Raw genomic sequence first — 20,643 nt, 5'->3', positions numbered from 1 at the left:
TGTCCCTTGTTTCCACCCTGCACCTCTTAATGCCCTCCCTCAGCTCTCTCCTATGTCTCATCATGGTCTTAGCTTGATCTTTCCATGGCCTCAGCTTCACATAGCTCTACAACACATGCACCTAGCTTATCTGCTAGAGTGAATCTTCTGCTAGCTTTGCTGAGCTCCTCATTGCACCAGGTGTGTGTGTGTGCGTGGGGGGGGGGGGGGGGGGGAGGGGGAATACTTCTCTGTATGATAGTGAGAGACTTTTGCAGCATACGTGGTGGATCATGGAATCTTCCCTGTAGCTTGGGTCAAAGGAAGAGGCTGAGCAGAATGAGCAAGTTGTTTGGCTTATAGGGTTCAAGAGGACAGACAGCCAATCACAATCCTAGAAGATACAGATGTCAGCATTTATCCATTCCAAAATGTGGTGAAGCTGCCTGGCTGCTCAGATTGTGTTATAGTACAGATCGAGTGGCCTGGGAGCATCCATAACTCTTCCTGCCTGCCAGCCATGTACATGCTGGATGCTGCTATAGGTGGCTGCGGAATACTAACATTGTGCTGGCTCGGGGGGGGGGGGGGGGGCAGATGGCAGCCTCCCCCTGAACATGACTAAACATGTTTGACTCTGACTAACTACCGTAGACTTGATTTTTTCAATCTTGAATTAGCGATAGCCTGTGACCTTTCATATTTTTCAAAAGCGATACTTTGAACAGGCTCAAAAAGAAATATTTAAGCATAATAATTGCCAATATGCCTACAGCACGTTGAAAGCAGGGGGGGGGAGGGAAGCAAAATGTGAAAATTACCAAATAAAATCACAGCGATTAATGGTTTCCATGGCAGCAAATGACTATACATGTTTGAAAATAACTTCACTGCTTACATTTGAGATTTGCTGCCCACCATTAAAAAAAAAAAAAAAAAAAAAAACTTTTTTTAAATACATTTTAAGGCCGACTTGCAGGATATGGTCAAAATGGACTTGAACATATTCAAACTTATTTTAACATATTAAATCCTCTGAGTTTTGAATTTAAAAAAAAAATTGATGGAGTTCATAAAATTTTCACATTTTGTTACCAAATCAGTGAACCGGTTCAATAAATGATTTGCTGCCAATTTGAGCAAGTGTACATAAGGTACTATCAGTAAAAGTGGGTACAGGCTAGATGATATTATTAATGATGTGCACAATCACAACCATCATTAATGATATTTCCGTGCATAAAGTCTAGTATGCATGCATATATATCGTTAACGATGCACGCTCCCGCGGGTGTTAGTGATATCCTCCGTCATCTGTACATGCAACACAACATAGGATATCGCTAGTGAGAGCCAGGTTGTGGAATGCAGCATGATGTGTACCCAGCTTAAAGCTTAAATAAGTGTTCAGAAGTGTTACTGTTAGTAGAATGTTCATTGTAGTCTAGATTTTGGCACATGCTAGTGCGTCATCTTTTGCAGAATTTCACTTCTGATTCAGAGTCTCACAATGCCAGGGATGGACTGTCTCATAGAGATAGAGAAGAAACCCCCAAAGGCCCTCCCACTGCCTGGGTCCCCACTTCCTCTAGGGCACAGATTCTCATACTCAGTCCTCAGGACCCCACGCAGTGCATGTTTTGCAGGTCTCCTCACAGAATCACAAGTGAAATAACTCACTCCACTTGTGGATCTTTTAAAATGTGTCAGTGAGTAATGAATGCACCTGCGCTCCTGCCAGGTGACCTGGAAAACGTGAACTGTGAGGGTTTCCTGAGGACCGAATTTGAGAACCCCTGCTCTAGGGATCAAGTTTCAGACTGTGCACTTGAATTATACATTATACATGTTACCTTATACTGCACAGGACTAGGGTTACCATCTACAGTGCATTGCGGTTAATAATCTGGTACTGTACATTAGCATGCATTCACTGTAGTAATTACTATTTATATTTATCAAGGGCCCAGACCATGCATGCTCTAATGGTAAGATCTGTGGCCCTGGTGAGCCCTTGATTGTCCAGTCCGACACTGGGTAAAAGACACACTGCAATATTGGTTTAGGGGTCAGAGCATTTGCATATAGAATCAGGGCCGCCGAGAAGTACGCTGGGCCACGGTAAAATTTTGTGTGCATGGCCTAACCACCTCCCGCGATTAGACCCCTCCCACAAATTGTTTTGAAGGGGGTGAAAAAACTCTGAGTGCCCCCCCCCCACTCAGCAGTAGCACACACCTACAGCATGAGCTCTCAAGCTGTCAGTGAGACGCTCATGCTGAGCCTGCTGTCAGCACAGCACATTCTGTAGAGAGATGAAGGGGGAAGGGGGGTGGGCGGATCAGGGCCCCTGCCGGGCCCCTCCAACAAGCCAGGGCCCGGGTAATTAGTACCCGCTCCCCCCTCCTCTCGGCAGCCCTATATAGAATTGCCTCTAAATCTCAGGTTGCACTAAACTGCACTGCGAATTTGCTCATCCTTACTGTGGACATGATCTCTAAACTTCCATCTTGCTGCTTAAAAGTTAACAAGAATGAAAGTGTGTTTTCAGTTGAGAGTTACAAAATCCGTATTAAATTCAAAGATTCTATGATTTCCAGGATTAGGGTATTCATGTTTCTTATTCAGTACTGTAGGCCCCCAAGTTCCCAAGGTATCCAGTGGTGCAGTTGCTGATATTTACATAAACGTCCAATAAGAAATCACACGGATTGGCAAGTAGCCTACTGGCACATGAGTTGAAGTTTATTTTAATTTCCCCAGAGCAAGCTTTAAAACCAGGAAGCACATGAGTGACTTTTTCAGGGATACACAGACTTGGAAAATGTTGTAGTTAAATGCCTGAGGAAGCCTGCATATACAATATTAACAAAACAAAATATGAAAAGTGAAAATAAATGCTGAAGTTATCATTATCTGTAAGCCTGACAGCAACATTATAACCTACCTTGCCAATCCACATCATTACCATAAGATGCCCTGTGGATGCATTTCACTAGGGGGTTACTAATTGAACATTTTCACACAGAAATCAGGATGTTTTTGCCCAATTGGAAAACTGAAGATTTTAGCCCACTTTTTTTTTTTTTGTTAAAAGAACACCTGTTCTAAGCTGCTCCGTCACATAGATTTCCTTTTCATAATGTAACTTAACCTTTCTTAGTTTTCTTTATAAGGAGATCAATTTTCTCACAGACTCTACCTACTAATTGAGTTCTCAATAGTCTTGGAAAGCAGAAAATGTCAGTGGTAATTTGGCAAGATCTGCTAACATAGGAGGTATACCCAGTATGATTTATTCAACACTGAGGCAGAATCCTGTTTAAATCATCTTATTAACTTATTTAACTTATCTACTTTCAGACGTACATTATTTACATACAGCACCACCAAAATCTATAGTCACCTATTCTATTTGGATGAGACATGTTGAGGCAGTGAATTAGGGATAACTTGCATTGCTACCTGTGACTGCAGTCATGTGATGTTATGGATAGTGGCACCAAAGGAGGGAGGGGCTTGTGGGACTTAATCAATGGGCACTCCCCCTACTTATCCATAAGACACAACTGACTCTTCCCAGCCCAGCATATGCTACTGTATGCTGGATTGTGGCAAATTCAGGGAGGCTGCTGCTGTTAATGAGTTCTGCTTTCTCCTCTGCCTGCAGGGGGGTTACGATTACACTGATCATGACCCCCTGTATCTGCCATTAGTTGAGGGGTTCATGGCACCCTCCTGTTTTGGTCAGCTCTGGTCTGCAGCGGGTGCATGCTTTTTTTTTTTAAGGGGATGTGCCCACACCTCTGTGATTCAGTCATGCTCCCTGCTTTACCAGGGCCCCCTGCAATCTCTCTGGTTATGGATAGGCTACTTACTCCCTAACAGTCCAAATTTTGGTGTATCAGTCATAGAGCTTTTTCTTTTCTTTTTTTTTATATAAAACATGTGACTTTTTGGGAATGGGCATGACTTCCAAGAGATGTGTATCAATGGATTTAGGTATTGTAGGTCATATCAACAATTTTGCCTGATTTCATGGACATAGCTATGGAGGCCCCATAGCAAAATCTGATCTGGAGTTTTACTTACTTACTTACTTACTTACTTACACTTAAACTGTCCAATAAACATTGCAGTCTGAGACCAAAATGTATTGTTAATGGAAGTCTCATTGTAGTACGGATCCGTTTTACTGAATTCTCCAATCACCCTAGTTGCCGCTCTGCCCAGAGTATGAAAATGCAGTACTGTATGCAAGCAGCACTGTAATCTAAACGAGTGACATGCACAAGATGTCTCAATAGAAGAGCTCCCAGCATGCAGCAGGATTCCGTTCTGGGCTGATGCAGTGGGGGAAATTTACTAAGATGTGTATTACTTTATTATTATTATTATTATTATTATTATTACTTATTATTATTATTATGTACTTCACATGTGATGTTGCTATGGGCAACCAATCAGAAGCTACTTCTTATTTATTTAGCACCCTCTAGAAGATAGTAGACAGGATCTGATTGGTTGCCCATAGCAATATCACATGCATACTTCCCGACTTTTGTAAAATCCTCTCCGGGAGAAGCCCGTAGAGGAGTGAAAGGGGTGCAGGAAGACGTCACCAAGCCCCGCCCCATGAGAGACATCCGCATATATTTTCAGGTCCTTGGTTGGGGGAGGGGTTAAAATGGCGTGAATCGCGGCATTTTAGCCCCGCCCCTCCCCACGGACCCGCAAAATTTGTTGTTTTATACTGCGGGGAAGGGAGGAGCAGGGGATCTTGGGAAAAAGTGGTAAACTTGCCCCCCTTCCCGGGGGGCCGGGAGGGAGACACGATTTGCGGGACCCTACCAGCCATTCCGGGAGGGTAGGCAAGTATGATCACATGTGAAGTAGAATACACATCTTAGTAAAATTTCCCCCAGTATGTCTTTAAACAACGTCATTCACAGACGTTTTAGGTGTACACATTCACATATCATCCAATATTTTCAGAGCAATTCTGAGTATGATCCTACCCATAATATGAAAGCTGTCAAGCTAATAAGTAAGTATCAGTAATGCCAGCAGCCTGCTCTGCGCAGAGCCACACAGCCGGGGATAATAGTATCCGGGCAGCATTTGAGCAAGTGCTCAGATGCTGCCTAGCATTAGACTGCACATGCGTAGTCTAACCCTTAAATGCCGGGATTGGAAAGTCCGATCACAGGATTGAAATCCCGGCGATTTGGGGCCAAATGGCAGTGTGTATCCACCTGCAGATATATCTGCTTATCAGTTGATTTGAAGATACAGTCAGATGTATCAAGCTTCACAAAGTGATAAAATGGAGAGTGAAAAACAACCAGCCAATCAGCTCCTACCTGTCATTTTTCAAACTCAGCCTGTGACATGGCAGGTTGGAGCTGATTGGCTGGTTGTTTATCACTCTCCATTTTATCACTTTGTGAAGCTTGATACATCTGGCCCTACAGAGCATTGTTCAGTGTGGTCCCAGCCTTACTGCTATTTCAGCCTCCATTGTCAGATCCTTCGCACACTCATACCCTTACCTCTAGTCAGCTTATTTATAGAGACACCAATACCAATAATAAAAAGCATAAGAAAATGGCACAAATATGCACTTCACATGCATACTGTATATCTATCATTAAACATGAACATGTCTAAAATATACAAACTAATTATAATTAAATCAATTGTATCAATCTTTCTTTTTCTTTCTGTCTGTCTGTCTTACTGTATGCAGGGTGGAGGAAAATGGACTAAAGTGATCCACAGGAAAACAACGTAGGTCAATTTGTCATAATATATGCTTTGCCAGCAAAATGTATTTCATTCTTAGAGGATTTTCTTTGTGGTTTACATATATTTTCTGACAGCAAAGGCGCAGCATTCATGCTGGGAATCAAGTAAGGGTTGTAAGGAAAATTAGCTCCCCCACAGAGCACTTTCGATTGAAAATATCTGAAATTCTGTCAAAGTATTGAAACTTTATCTAAATCTATTTTTGAGTTTTACTAAAAATAATTTTAGACAGGATTCATTTTTCTATTAACTGTTATATTTCTGCTATCAAACTATGAGGTATAAAGTTTAACTTGCCACCCAAATTCTTTGAAATGCTGTTATATGGCTAATTGCAAAAAACATGGTGGTTTCATTACCCGTATTTTTGTAATATTTGCCTACTCTCAGAAGACCCAAAATTCCTCCTGGATCTAGGCCCTTATTCAGATCTGATCGCAGTACAAATTTGTTCTCGAAATGGGCAAAACCATGTGCACTGCAGGTGAGGCAGATGTAACATGTATAGAGAGAGTTAGATTTGGGTGAGTTATTTTGTTTCTGTGCAGGGTAAATACTGGCTGCATTATTTTTACACTGCAATTTAGATTTCAGTTTCAACACACCCCACCCAAATTTAACTCTCTCTGCACATGTTGCATCTGCCCCACCTGCAGTGCATATGGTTTTGCCCATTCTGAGAACAAATGTGTACTGCGCTCAGATCTGAATAAGGGCCCATGTCCACTTCTTATGAGATTAGTTCTTCTATATGCAATTGGTTACAATTCACGACATTTTGCAGCAGTGGTGAATGGTGACTGTAATTACATTGCCATGCACCCCACTTTATACATTAAGAAAACATTTAAATTAATATTAAGTCATTTCAAAGCATAAAGTCCAACTATCTAAATTTAGCTAGGACAGCTCTGGTTTGAGGCTTTGTCCCACCATCCCAACTTTGGGACAAGTACAGTATGCTTACCCTTCTGGGCCTCTCTGCTTCCTTCTACACTTTGGATCATTCTTTCCTCCTATGCACCCTCCAGACCATTGGCCTCTCTAGCACTGTCCTTGTCTAGTTCATCTTTTACCATATATACAGCTCCATCTCAGTGTCTTCCTCCAGCTCCACCTCACTCCCTTTCCTCTTCCCTGTCGATGTCTTCCAGGTATCCGTCATAGGCTCCCTTCTCTTCTCCCTGTACACCTCTTCCTGGGTGTGCTCATAAGCTCTATCTACCTTAAATACCACCTCCATGCAGAAGCAACTACTGTATATTTCTCCTTTCCTGATTTCTCTTCATCTGTCATCTCTCGGGTATCCAGATGCCTTTGTGTCATCTCCTCCTGGATGTCTGAGCTGCTCAACATGAACAAACTGAACTCTTTCCCCCAACTAGATTCTCCTCCCCCAATATCTAACACCATCATCTACCCATTCCCTAACTCCACTGCTTGGGTGTCACTTTTGAATCCTCTTTCCCCTTTACCCAATTTTTGCCTTAATCCTATTGTTTCCAGCTATGTGGCATTGCTCGCATCCGGCCATTCCTCTACAGAGTGCAATTAAACTTCTTATACACTCCCTGGTCATCTCAGGGCTTAACTATAGCAACAATATGGTTACCTGCACTCTGTTTTAGTTTCTCAGTTACTGTAATGTTTTGTTAATGTTTTGTAAGCACTGCGCTGCAAACCACTTGTGGCGCCTTTTAAATAAAATGTAATCATAAATTAATATATATATATATATATAATTCTAGAGCAGCAGTGAATGGTTGCCAAGAACAACTGCCACTGTTGGTAGGTAGTCTTGGGCAGACAGACTTTCAGAGTCTTCGCCTGTTTCCATCAGCCATACCTTCAATGTGATCTGGATTGTTGAAATGTTTGTGTCTCTGTCTAGCTGTTAAATTTCATTTTTGTAAGAAAAGCGGATTGGTTCATGTTAAGTAGCAGGACATTAATTTTTGAATATTGGCATAAGGCTGGATCACTTCACCCAATCTTACCAGATTGCACCAGTTACTCTAGTGAATTGTAGATGAGCCAGAATAGTGCTTCCTTCCCTGCTATTGCATAACAAAGACATAACTCGCTGAACACTTGGATCAACGAAGGTTAGTCTTCTGAAAGGCCCCAGCAAGGTGTGATTTTAAAGACTGTGGTTGGATGAACAAGCAGATGTTAATTCTGCAGCTGGGAATGTAATAGCTAACAGCAGTGAGAACAAATAGCATAGGAAACATATATGTCAAAATATTGAGTGTGATAGACGTGTACTATGATTTTATGGCTTCAGTTCTCTGTCTTTTAATTGTCTGCCAACTTTCACATGAATTATTTCCCTGTGTTCTCTGTCTTTTCTCTAGGTAAGCTTCATGTTCTTTCACGTTTATTAAACGAATATATTGTTTCAATTATATTACTGTTATTTTTTTTCTTGTTTTGCTATTATATCTTCAGATCTTGCCATAAAATAAAACTGTTGTTATAGCCCCACATGTTTTCTTGTTGCTTTACGATGTTCAAGCCACAATTAATAAGCACAATTGAAAAGCTGCAATGTCGTATTACTACAGGTGTTTATTGATCTTGTCTATTTGTGAAATTGTTTTATGTGTTTTATGTGTCAGACCTCTGCACATAGTTCACACTTTTACTCTACCTCACTTATCCGCAATGTTTGCCTAGAGATACTTCGAAATGCCTGACATCATCATTCCTAAGTGTAATTGATGTCATGTCATACAGTATATTCCCAAGCATTTACAATTCACTGGCAAAGCAGATTTAGACATGCTCTTGCAGCAATATCCTTTTCATACAGATAAGAGCGTTTGTGCTGCTTCTTCAACTAGAAGTATACACAGACAGAGCAGAATTTCATTGAGAAAGTGCCAATCAACCATATACTGTATTCTAAGGAATCATAAACCTGACTGTGCAAATACTAAAGTGCAATTTAGTGTAAATATTTCTATTTTACTTATCACTGAGTCAGTAGGTTCATAGTATTAATACAATGACATTTACATTTGTGGCAGCGCATGGCACAGTAGTTAGCATTGCTGCCTCAGAGGTTATGATTTTTATTACATTGTGTATTTATAACGTAGAGATGTGCGGCGGCCACTTTTTCGGGTTTTGGTTTTGGTTTTGGATCTGGATCTCCCTTCGTGTTTTGGATCTGGATTGGTTTTGGCAAAACCACCCTTGCGGGTTTTGGTTTTGGATCTGGATTTATTTGGAAAAATGCTAAAAATTGCTAAAATAATAGTTTTCAGGCCTGTTTTTGCCCCTAAAGTGTTATTAAGCTCAATAACATTAGTTTCCACTCATTTCTAGACAATTTTGATCACTTCACAGCTCACAAAATCGTTTTCATTTACTGTAGTAGGGCCATAAGGTTATCCCGAGGTAGCTGGATGACTAAGCTAGGCGACAGCAGTGGGCATCACATACATGTTGACCTTACACTTCCAACCTGGCACATGTCGGAAGCAGAGCAGCACTACAGGGGCAGACATTGTGGCAGTTTAATAACCCCCCCCCCCCCCCTTGTAGCTGCACTCCTCTTTTAGAACCTCCACACCATTAGCAAGAGAAGAGAACATTTGATTAGTTTAATATCTAACAAGACCCCTATCTGGCGTGAGGTCACGTGGTTTGTGAAGATACCTCCTTATCAAACTTGATCAGACAGGCTAGGCGTACGTTTTCCATTTCCTCCCTCACCACTACATGTGTTCCTCCCGAAGGCACGCACTTGGTCTAGTACACTGACCATCAGCAGCTGTTGGGACTACTTCTTCCCAAACAGGATATATGTCGTCACACTGGACACAGGATATATGTCGTCACACTGGACACAGGATATGTCGTCAGTCGTCACACAGGACAGGACACAGGATATATGTCGTGAGTGACTTGTGACACTGGACAATGGATAAGATATAGGCCGTCACACTGGACACAGCCCCTTGTATTAATGCTGCCCCTGTACACAGTGTACTACTCAGCAGCACTGCAGCCCCTGTGTGTGAGCACTGCAGCACTGAGTTAGTTAAATCACAAAAAAAACACAGGGTTCAGGGCTAAATAAAATAAATCACAACACAGGGCTTAGGGCTAAATAAATCACATCAGGGCACGGGCCACAGGACAGCCCCTGGACAGTGGACACTGCAGCCCCTGCGTGTGAGCACTGCAGCACCTAGTTAGTTAAATCACACTACAGGGCTCAGGCCACAAGTCTACAACACAGGGCAGTGAGGGCAGGTCACGGAGCACAGCACAGCACGGAGCACATGGCACGGAGCACAGCACAGGGCAGTGAGGGCAGGTCACGGAGCACAGCACAGCACGGAGCACATGGCACGGAGCACAGCACAGGGCAGTGAGGGCACAGGTCAGGTCACGGAGAACATGGCACAGAGCACAGCACGGAGCACACGGAGCTTCCCAACCACCCTCTTCCCTCTCCAAGATTGCGATGATGACGTTCGGCCTCGTTATTGGTCCGGAATTCAGGCGGGAACACCCGAGCCGGCTCGGATCTGGCCCGGATCCCCGATATTCGGATCTGTCGGATCTCGGGGATCCGGACCCGCTCATCTCTATTTATAAGCCATGCTTATAGCCCCTGAGCTACTCAAAACCTTGAAGTCGATAAAAAACTTGGTGCCCCGCACAAGGTCATTCAGTGTACCCAATTAAGGTCCATACACAGCGTGTATGGACCTCAATGATCGCTATCATCGCTGGGGGGAAAGCCGTTCATTGCTTATACACTGAGCCGCTTTCCCTATGTCTGGTGCTGACAGCAGGGGGGGGGAGGGGGGGATCAGGACGGCTTTGTATTAATCAGGAAGCTAATCAGGAAGGGAAAATTCTCAACTCTTTCCAGAAGGTCTCTGTTAATTTGAGTGATTTCTTGATGGTTTCCTCCCTTCAACTCATCTAATATACAGTATGAGGCTTGTCCTCGTAGACACATGACTTGAGGTACACCCACAGATATAAATCGCATGTGGAGAAGTCAGGGGACCAATAGGGCCATATCACCTCACCAAATCTTAAAAAGAGATGGTTGGTAAACATAGAGCGAAGAACAGCTATTGATGCTCTGGCGGTGTATGCCGTGGCTCCATCTTGCTCAAACCACAAACTATGACGAGCAATACGCCTTCTTTGTAACTCAGGGATGAAAGAGGTGTTCACCCTCTCAATGTAACACTCAGATTTTATGGCAACGGTAATCTCATTTTGTTCAAAGAAATAGGAACCGATGACGCCAAACTTTCCCATTGCGCACCAAACTGTAACCTTAGGGCTATGCAGAGGTTTTTTGGTAGAGTTATTACAGAATTTCAACAGCCCAATACTGACAGTTTTGTTTGTTGACAGCCCCATTAAGGTGGAAATGGGCTTCATCACCACCATAATGTTTTCATTCTGCGCTTTAGCGTCTAAATTTAGATGCCCCCATCTTAGCGGTTTGCAGGGAGTCTGGATTTAGACGTCTAAATCTAGACTTCTAAATTGCCGGGGTGTCCGGTTCAGGGAGTCTCTGGATTTAGACGCTTTAGCGTCTAAATTGCCGGGTTGTCAGCGGTGCGCAGGAGTCTGGATTTAGAAGCTTTAGCGTCTAAATTTCCGGGTTGTCAGCGGTGCGCAGGACTGCCTATTTCACTGTGGAACTCCAAGTACCACAATGACCTGTCAGCACTAGGCAGCGTGCGCTGCTGCTGCCCAGTGCTTCGCTGATAACGTAGCTTACCTAAGGAAAGCAGCCACGCGTTGCGCTAAAAACAGCTAGAGTGGCACGCGCACAGTTAAACAGAGCCTCTGGCAGGCTGCCAAGTTTCAGAGACAGAATGTCCGCGCGGCGGCGCCGTGAAACTACACAAGTACCAAAAAAACCGTATAGCCATGTAGGCAGTACTTTTCCATCTAGCCTCATATTTATGTCTGACTTTATAGAGCTGTTTTGTACGATTGCATCCCTGCCTGTAACTGTTTCACTATATGACACATTCCGATTGGGGTGAAGTAGTTGGACACTTCCTGGTCTAAAAATACTGTTAAAAGTCGTATCTGATTTGCATTTGGAGGCTTAAAGACACATGCCATTACATTGGCCGACTTACCGGAAAAAGTTGCACCTTATAACGTCAGCAACTTTTTCTTGCCCACTAAAATTGACTACCACTACATCCTGGCCATAGGATGACATATGGTTAGCATAAAATTATTATTATTTAAATAATATTAATAATAATAAAAAAAAAAAATATATATATATATACTGTATCTATCTATCTATCTATCTATCTATCTATCTATCTATCTATCTATCTATATCTATATATATATATATATTATACACTAAACATCGACACTCACCTTTTCTAGTTTAGGGGTGCCCTATGCATTGTGACCACATTTTATAACTAGAAATTGCAGGGGCTCTGCATTCACTAAATTAACTAATTTTAATAAACAGTTTATTGAAATTAGTTAATTTAGTGAGTGCAGAGCCCCATATATATATATATATATCTTTTTGTCTTTGTATATATAAATATATATATATATATATATATATATATATATATATATATATATATATAGACTTCTGTGGGGTAATGACGCGGCACTCCAAACTTGTAAATTTCCAATTTCTTTATTGAGACAAACAGCAACGTTTCAATGCAGGTGCATTTTCATCAGGCTCTATATATATATAGGTAAGTGGCAAAAAGGCATCACTCAGAGACTCGATAACTTTTCAAAACTTTATTGTGTGATGACTGACACCAGTGTTTCGAGCTGAAAGCTCGTCCTCAGGGTTGATTAACTCAGATCTAATAATAACACAGCTGCAAAGTAATAAATAACCATGTGAGTGAATCAAAAGTATCGATACAGGTATCATGAGAGTCTTCTATCCTGAAATATGTATCCATTATAAGCTTGCCTGTAATTTAATTATTTTGTATCCACAGAGAGATGTATCCCCACAAATCAGTTCTCAGTTATGTGGAATGTAGCTAAAATATCCCTGTCATCTAAACTACTGAAAATAAGTCCTCTGTGAGAATCCAATAGTCAAATTACATCCAAATGATCACCCCACAAGCATCAAATAATATGAGTGCTTCAGTTTAATGTTAGTCCCCTGGCAGGATTTCTAGCAGTAAATCTTGTGTTAAAGTGTAGTGAGCAAAGCAGTATAAGTACTCAGTCTCCAAGAATGGTGACTGGTGACTGTGTCCAGACCTTCAGAGACCTGCACGATTAACAAACAGTCTGCAAAGCATTAAAATCCACATCAGGAATAGTCTGTATTGCTGCTGTTACCTTGAGTAGGTACAGATGTGTCCTCACTTGCTGGTTGTCTATACGTTGTATTAGGCAAGATGCATTGTGGGACTGAAACACTCTGATAGGATTAGCATGCCATTTTTATCCTACACTGTGGGGGTTGTTCTGATTGATTGCAGCCTTGCGAGTCCACCAAACCTTGACCATCGAAACACGCGGAAGGTGCACGCATATAAATGTGACTTTCAAGTCACTTACATCTGCGTGTACGCTGGGATGGAAATGAGAGGGCAGCTGACATCGGGTGATGTCAGCGGCATGCCCCCCGCACCTGGGTCACGGCCTAATTACCATAAGAACGTCCAGCGTTCTCATGGGTGTTCCCATATGGTAATAGAGCTGCATGGTGCCCCACGCCCCTCTCTGCCCCCATCCGCTATGTTGGGTGCGTGCACCCGGGTACACTTGCCCTGCGTATGCACATGCACAGAAATGCACATGTGCCTGCGTAGAAATGCGCATGAGCCTGCGCACTAAAAAAACATCGATCCCCGTGCGACCGCAGACTAGCTGCGAACGGACCTGATTAAGGTCCATTGGGGCAGATGTATTAAGCCTGGTGAAGAGATAAACTGGAGATAAAGTGGAAGGAGATAACGCACCAGCCAATCAGATCCCAACTGTCATATTTCAAACACAGCTGATTGGCTGGTGCGTTAACTCTTCCAAGTTATCTCCACTTTATCTCCAGTTTATCTCTTCTCCAGGCTTAATACATCTGCCCCTTTGTGTCTTAATCACATCACAAAGTTGCACATGACACAATGGAACGTGGCATCAAGTAAAGCTGTGGTCGTACAAGTTTTTACAAAGATTTCAAGTCAAATGTACAAATTTTGGACATCAAATTGGTCAGTGTATGCATGCAAAGTTTTGTGTATTCTATGGTTTAATTATACAAAAAATATGCAAATAATGAGTGAAATAGACTCTCATCACAGTTGAGTCACATGGGACCTGGTGCACGGAGGATTTTTTTTTTGTAACTGAAGCAACAATTACCCAGGACACACCTATAACGATTGTCCAAGACTTCACACATCTGATAAATATGGTTCAGTAAAAGACACAATGTCACATAGTATCTCTTACTGATACAATGTGCAGTCTGATGCATTTCTTCACTAAACTAGTGATTTTATCAGATGCATTAAGCAGTATGTTCATTAACTGGCTTTGTTCCTGGAATATCTGGGAGATTACATAGATTATGGATCACATCCCTTTCTTAAAAATGTTTAAGGACCTGCATTATGATTCACATAATTGTGAACTGTGTTTGTGTTTGGAGCATCCATTTAGGATCTCCAAGGTGGGAGGTCCAAAATAGTAGGCAAGTGTGACCATGTATTAAGCAGGGCAGGGCCGAAACTAGGGTTTCCCGCGCCCGGGGCAAGGCAGTCATTTGGTGCCCTACCCCCCCCAGTGATGCTGCTGCGCGCCGGCGGCGCGCCGAAATTTTCGGGGGGGGGGTGTGGCCTAATTTGGGGGCATGGCCTATAATCGCTGCTCTCCCGCGAGGCCACGCCCCCATTTTGCCGCTATGGGGGCATGACCCAGAGGCTCTGTGAGCCTCTAGCCATGCACCCAGCCCCCTGGCTGCGGGAATAGACGCTGTGCGCATGCGCACAGCGTTTATTCCCCGCTGCTTAGTTAGCAGCTGACAGGGGGGACCGGACCAAATGACACCTTGTCCCTGGCGCCGGAGACCCCCCCCTTGACGTTGCTCAGGCTGGCTCCTACCCGGTGTGCTGGCAAGTGGCGACGGCGGGGTGGCATCCTCTGCTCAGCGCTGGAGGCGGGAGGGAGTCGGGCGGCAGGACAAGGGTGCGCAGTGTGGCGTCACCACGTTGCGCCGTTTGATGTCAATAGAGGCGGGGGCGGGGCTAGCATATTCAACGATGCCGGGTTCACAGCATCGCCGTCAGCAACACCTGTCACCGGACCTCACAGCGCCCCTCACCTCCAGCGCCCGGTGCGCGTGACCCCCCAGCCCCCCCCTAGTTACGGCCCTGAGCAGGGGCTGGCTGGCAACTTTTGGCCTAGGGGGCAAGTCCAGAGCATTGGCCCATACCCCCCCCCCATGGTACAGGCCACGCCCCCTTATGATAGGCGTGGGGCCTATCATAAGGGGGCGGGGCCTGTACCATGATTGTATTGTGTACCTGCAGATTGCACATTGTGATGCTAATTACACATTATGCCGCACATCTTGATGCCCATTGCACCCCATACTGTGATGGTAATTACCCAATGCTCCCCACACCGTAATGCCCTTTACGCCCCATACCATGATGCCCATTACACCGCACAATGTGATGTCCACAGTGCCAGATTTGCCCCCCACAGTGCCAGATATTCCGCCACAGTGCCAAATACACATATGCCCCCACAGTGCCAGATATTCCCCCACAGTGCCAGATACACATATGCCCCCACAGTGCCAGATATGTCCCCACAGTGCCAGAGACACATATGCCCCCACAGTGCCAGATATGCCCCCACAGTGCCAGATACACATATGCCCCCACAGTGCCAGATATTCTTGCACAGTGCCAAATACACATATGCCCCCACAGTGCAAGATATGCCCCCACAGTGCCAGAGACACATATGACCCCACAGTGCCAGATATTCCCCCACAGTGCCAAATACACATATGCCCCCACAGTGCCAGAAACACATATGCCCCACAGTGCCAGAATTTCTGACCAGCAACTCACCCAAGTCCGGTGAGGCTACTACCTCTAGCCCTCGTGCGCTAACCGCGGCTTCAAGAACACGGCCGCGGACATGTCCTCAGTGCAGGGGGCCGGCGGCCATTTTCCTGTAGCCGCGGCTGTGTCCTGGAAGCCGCGGCCAGCACAGGAGGGCTGGAGGAGGTGGATGGTGATCCAGCATGGCCCGCAGCCAGTGACTGGCTAAGCGGCCCTGGTGGCACATGGCACCCTGCTCCCCGGCCCAGCACGGCCCGCAGCCAGTGACTGGCTAAGCGGCCCTGGTGGCACATGGCACCCTGCTCCCCGGCCCAGCCCGCCCCTGGTATTAAGTAATATAAATTGTCATGTATTAACTAGTACCTATTAATTTCCTAGATTGTAAACTTGTGAGAAAAACACTTCTGCCTAATTTTTGGGCATAAACACTTTCAGGTACTTGTTTCCTAGCAGGGTGCCCGTCTGGTGCCATCGCATACCTTAACTTAAGGTATGCGATGGGACCCGACCGACCCGATTTCGGGCTTTTTAAGAGCTTTCCCGACAATGTAAAAATCGGGTCCATCGCATGTTATTATAATGGCATGCGATGCGACCGATGCGACCGACCCGATTTAACATTGTATGTAATGTTAAATGGCCGTTTAAAATCAGGTCCATCTCATGCCATTATAATGGCATGCGATGCGACCAATGCGATGGACTCGATTTTGTATAGCCACCCTGATGGGTAATTTGTATGTCAAATGCCCCCCCCCCATTGTTAATGCCACCCCACGATGAACGCCAACCCGAAGCGTGGCAAACGCAGCGAGCCCGCGAGGGGCTGCGGTACGCATCCTCCGACCTTTTCATACCCCCACTATCCACATCGGCGTGGAGTTGATTTTATATAGTGTGGCGAGCGCAGCGAGCCACCGAGACCGAAGCGTGGCGAGCGGATGCGTAATACCTGTGAAGTAATGCGCGTCCGCTCGCCACGCTTCGGGCTCGGTGGCTTGCTGCTCTCGCCACACTATATAAAATCAACTCCACGCCAACGTGGATAGTGGGGGTATGAAAAGGTCGGAGGATGCGTACCGCCGCCCCTCGTGGGCTCGCTACGCTCGCCATGCTTCGGGTTGGCGTTCATCGTGGGGTGGCGTTAACAATGGGGGGGCATTTCACATATAATTAACCATTACGGTGGGTATACAATTAAAAATGGGGTCTGGGGCATTTAACATTGGGTCCAATGTAATATCGGGTCTCAGGGACCATTTAACATTGGATCCAATGTAAAAATTGGTTTGTCGCATCGCATGCAATTTGGTCGCATGCGATGCGATCGACCTGATTTTTCCGACCCGATGGCATACAATTAAAGTTGGTGGCACCGTGCTAGGAAACAAGTACCCACTTTCATTCTCTAACTGTAAAGTTTTCATTTTAGTATGATGTGGCTTTGTGTAGTGTAAACATTTCCACAATCTATGGTTGAGATCTCCCATTGAGGATGCTGATTTTGGACATGATTGGTCATCTATGGTACTACAACCTTGTGAGGATATATAAACCCTGCGATAAACATTATAAACTTACTGTATGTAAGGAAGAATTCAAATTAATTGCACTGATGAGTAGAGAAATATGTCTATAAAATGTCAATAGATATTGCTGGAAAACATTTCCCCATTTTGGTTGCTCATAATAAAATAATATCCTCAAAATTTTTTAATGGAGTAAAATAAAATAGGTTATCTCTATTAATAAAAAAAACTATGTGAAGCAAGTACAGAATAACTTCCATGAAATGTCATAATCATTGGATGGTCTGAAATATGGGACTAAATGTAATAAGGGGTGAGAATCAAAAAGTCAGAGATTTAGAGACAGTTTCCCCATTCCATTTTTAAAGCGCCAATCATTTACACTGAAAAAAACAGGTTGATTTTGCCATGTAATTGGTTTGGCCCATGGAGTGATACAAAACAAAACTGGAAATATGGAGGATGTGCGGTGTTGCAAAAAAATGAAAGAATTACAACTATTCAATATGCAACATATGCATTGTTCCAGATGTCTCTGATGTCCAGGTAGGTGCGCATGCTGCATACCCTGCACCGATTAAACGATAATCACCTCTCCGCAGTGCAAAATTCACTGGAAAATAGCCACTGCAGCAATTTGCCAGTGATTTTTGCATGCCCAATAGAGGTGTCCTTGAGAACGCGGGGCAGGTGCCATGTTCCTGGAAACCTGCACATGCACAGTAGACCATGGCACAATGCACTGCCAAAGAAGAGGAGGCCCAATCGGAATCTGCACATGGGCCCTTTCCTCTTTTAAAGTGTCTCTGCTGCTACTGCTAGCATTTTTTTCTCATAACATACTAATGATAAAATATTGTTCTAAACAATGCCAGAATTATGAATCAATGGCAAAACAAAGTTGTGGATAATTTATTTACATTGGCAATATCAGTTAAATTGCTCCATTGAATACTGTATTTTGAAAATATTTTCATAATATTTCCTTATTGATCATATATTCTTTTGCTTCATGTGGTTTGGTGATGATATTTCAACACTATAATAAAGGGTAACAGGCTCATTAGCTGCATTCCATTACAAAAATAATGCACTTGTCTAGCAAATCAGATTTTCTATCACCACTGTCAACTATATAGATTTTAAACAAATGATCCTGTTTATTACAAGACATGTATTGTCCAGCAGATTGTCTGGGAGAATGTCCAGCAGACTGTCTGGGAGAATGTCCAGGAGATTGTCTGGGAGAATGTCCAGGAGATTGTCTGAGAGAATGTCCAGGAGATTGTCTGGGAGAATGTCCAGGAGATTGTCTGGGAGAATGTCCAGGAGATTATCTGAGAGAATGCCTTAAAGACTGACTGTCAGAATATCCAGAAGATTGCCTGGGAGACTGACCGGTATAATGTCCAGGAGATTATCTGGGAGAATGTCCAGCAGATTGTCTGGGAGAATGTCCAGCAGATTGTCTGGGAGAATGTCCAGGAGATTGTCTGGGAGAATTTCCAGGAGATTATCTGAGAGAATGTCTTAAAGACTGACTGTCAGAATATCCAGGAGATTGCCTGGGAGACTGACCGGTATAATGTCCAGGAGATTGTCTTAGAGAATGTCCATGAGATTGTCTGGGAGAAGGTCTAGGAGACTAACTGGCATAATGTCCAGGAGATTGTCTGGGAGAATGTCTAGGAGACTGACCAGCAGAATGTCCAGGAGATTGTCTGGAAGAATGTCCAGGAGATTTTCTGGGAGAATGTCCAGGAGATTGTCCGGGAGAATGCCCAGGATATTGTCTGAGAGAATGTCCAGCAGATTGTCTGGGAAAATGTACAGGAGATTGTCTAGGAGAATGCCCGGGAGATTGTCCGGGAGAATGTCCAGGAGATTGTCTGGGAGAATTTCCAGGAGTTTGGGAGAATGTCCAGGAGACTGTCTGGGAGAATGTCCAGGAGACTGTCAAATTTCAGGGAGTTCATCTGGACTCCAGAAAGAGCTGGGCACCATATGGGATTATGCCCACTTCCCTAATAAAATAGGCAGGGACCCTGAAGTTCATTGGACAGTATAACAGCACTTGACCTCTGGCTTTGTGTGTTTATGTAATCACATAATATTTGGTGATTTCTCATATCCTTGTAAAATAACATATAAAAATGTAGTATGCTATTTAGGGTTAATGCTGAACAAAGATGGTTTCTATGAACCCATGATGCCCAGCGGGAGTGCTTCATACTAAAACATTAGTGTCTTGAATGGGCGATAGATGCATCTTGGGACAGATGCTCCATAGTGTCGTTAGACTGAAAGAACCAGGATCCATCTCTACGTTCTACATGAGCTTTTGGCGTTTATATGCATGTGCACAAATTGTAAATTCAGTATACAGCTCATACTTGAGTAATGTAATGAAGTGTTGGCATTAAAATTCAGCATTTCCCCTGCCAGGTTTGATACCTTTGCCTGGACCTTTTACATATTTAGTGTAATGTTACACATTTTAGCAAATAGCTTCATAGCATAACACAGGAAATGAAATTTCCGACTCAGAAACGAAACATTTCCCAATGATGACAGCTGAAACAAGCGCTCCAAAACACTCACTGGATGCTTGAATGCTATTTAATGCTCTCTAACTCAAAATGATCACTTTTACCAACATCAAATTAGGAATGCATATTTGTTCATCAACAAGGGCGTCTGTAGAACACAGATTTAACACAGAAACTCTACAATTAAATGAAGTGATTAATAAAATAAATCAAATGCTTTTTAATGAAATGCTAACGAACACACAACTATGTTTTCAATTTCAATTCCTAAATTTATGGCACCCTTATTGTTTTGGCTTGTTGGCTCACATGCTGATATAGAAGCATTAATTCAAGTATTAGAAACATTGACAGATACATAAGTGTGATAGAATTCAGTTTAGTGAATTAATCTTCAAGCTGCTACATCTTATTCCCCTACTTTATCCTTACATCTTTATTTTTAATGAGAGCTGTAGTCTATAATGGGGGAACTACATTTCTAATATGTATCAAAGGTGAATTTTATAATAATAGGATGTTTCATTTTAGTTGTGTATCTCTGAAGTAGAGGTCTAAATTAATCCTAGTCACCCGGAGACAAGTTGCGGTTTGGTGTCCCACCCCTTAGAAAAACAAATGCTCTGTGTGTGTGCAGGGCCACCAAAGGGGAAGGGGGGGTGGATTGCGGAGCGGGCAGTACCAGAT

At 43.6% G+C, this 20,643-nt stretch overlaps 1 long non-coding RNA gene across 6 annotated transcripts in view; it reads left to right on the top strand.

Annotated features, from left to right (window-relative positions):
• LOC146080489 (uncharacterized) overlaps positions 1-20,643 on the top strand; it is a 277,616-nt gene that overhangs the window by 172,470 nt on the left and 84,503 nt on the right. For 4 of the 6 annotated variants that reach the window (XR_014474892.1, XR_014474893.1, XR_014474891.1 and 1 more), the window contains one exon: positions 5,729-5,769. The exons of the other annotated variants lie outside the window; for them this stretch is intronic. This is a non-coding gene — a long non-coding RNA (uncharacterized LOC146080489). The remainder of the gene's footprint in view (positions 1-5,728; positions 5,770-20,643) is intronic. 6 annotated transcript variants of the gene reach the window in all.

This window comes from Crinia signifera, chromosome 5, assembly GCF_055691185.1.
Source record: "Crinia signifera chromosome 5, ASM5569118v1, whole genome shotgun sequence".
In the NCBI taxonomy this organism is placed as follows: Eukaryota; Metazoa; Chordata; class Amphibia; order Anura; family Myobatrachidae; genus Crinia; species Crinia signifera.
The sequence above is the reverse complement of the archived record's forward strand: the minus strand, read 5'-3'. Positions and strand labels throughout refer to the sequence as shown.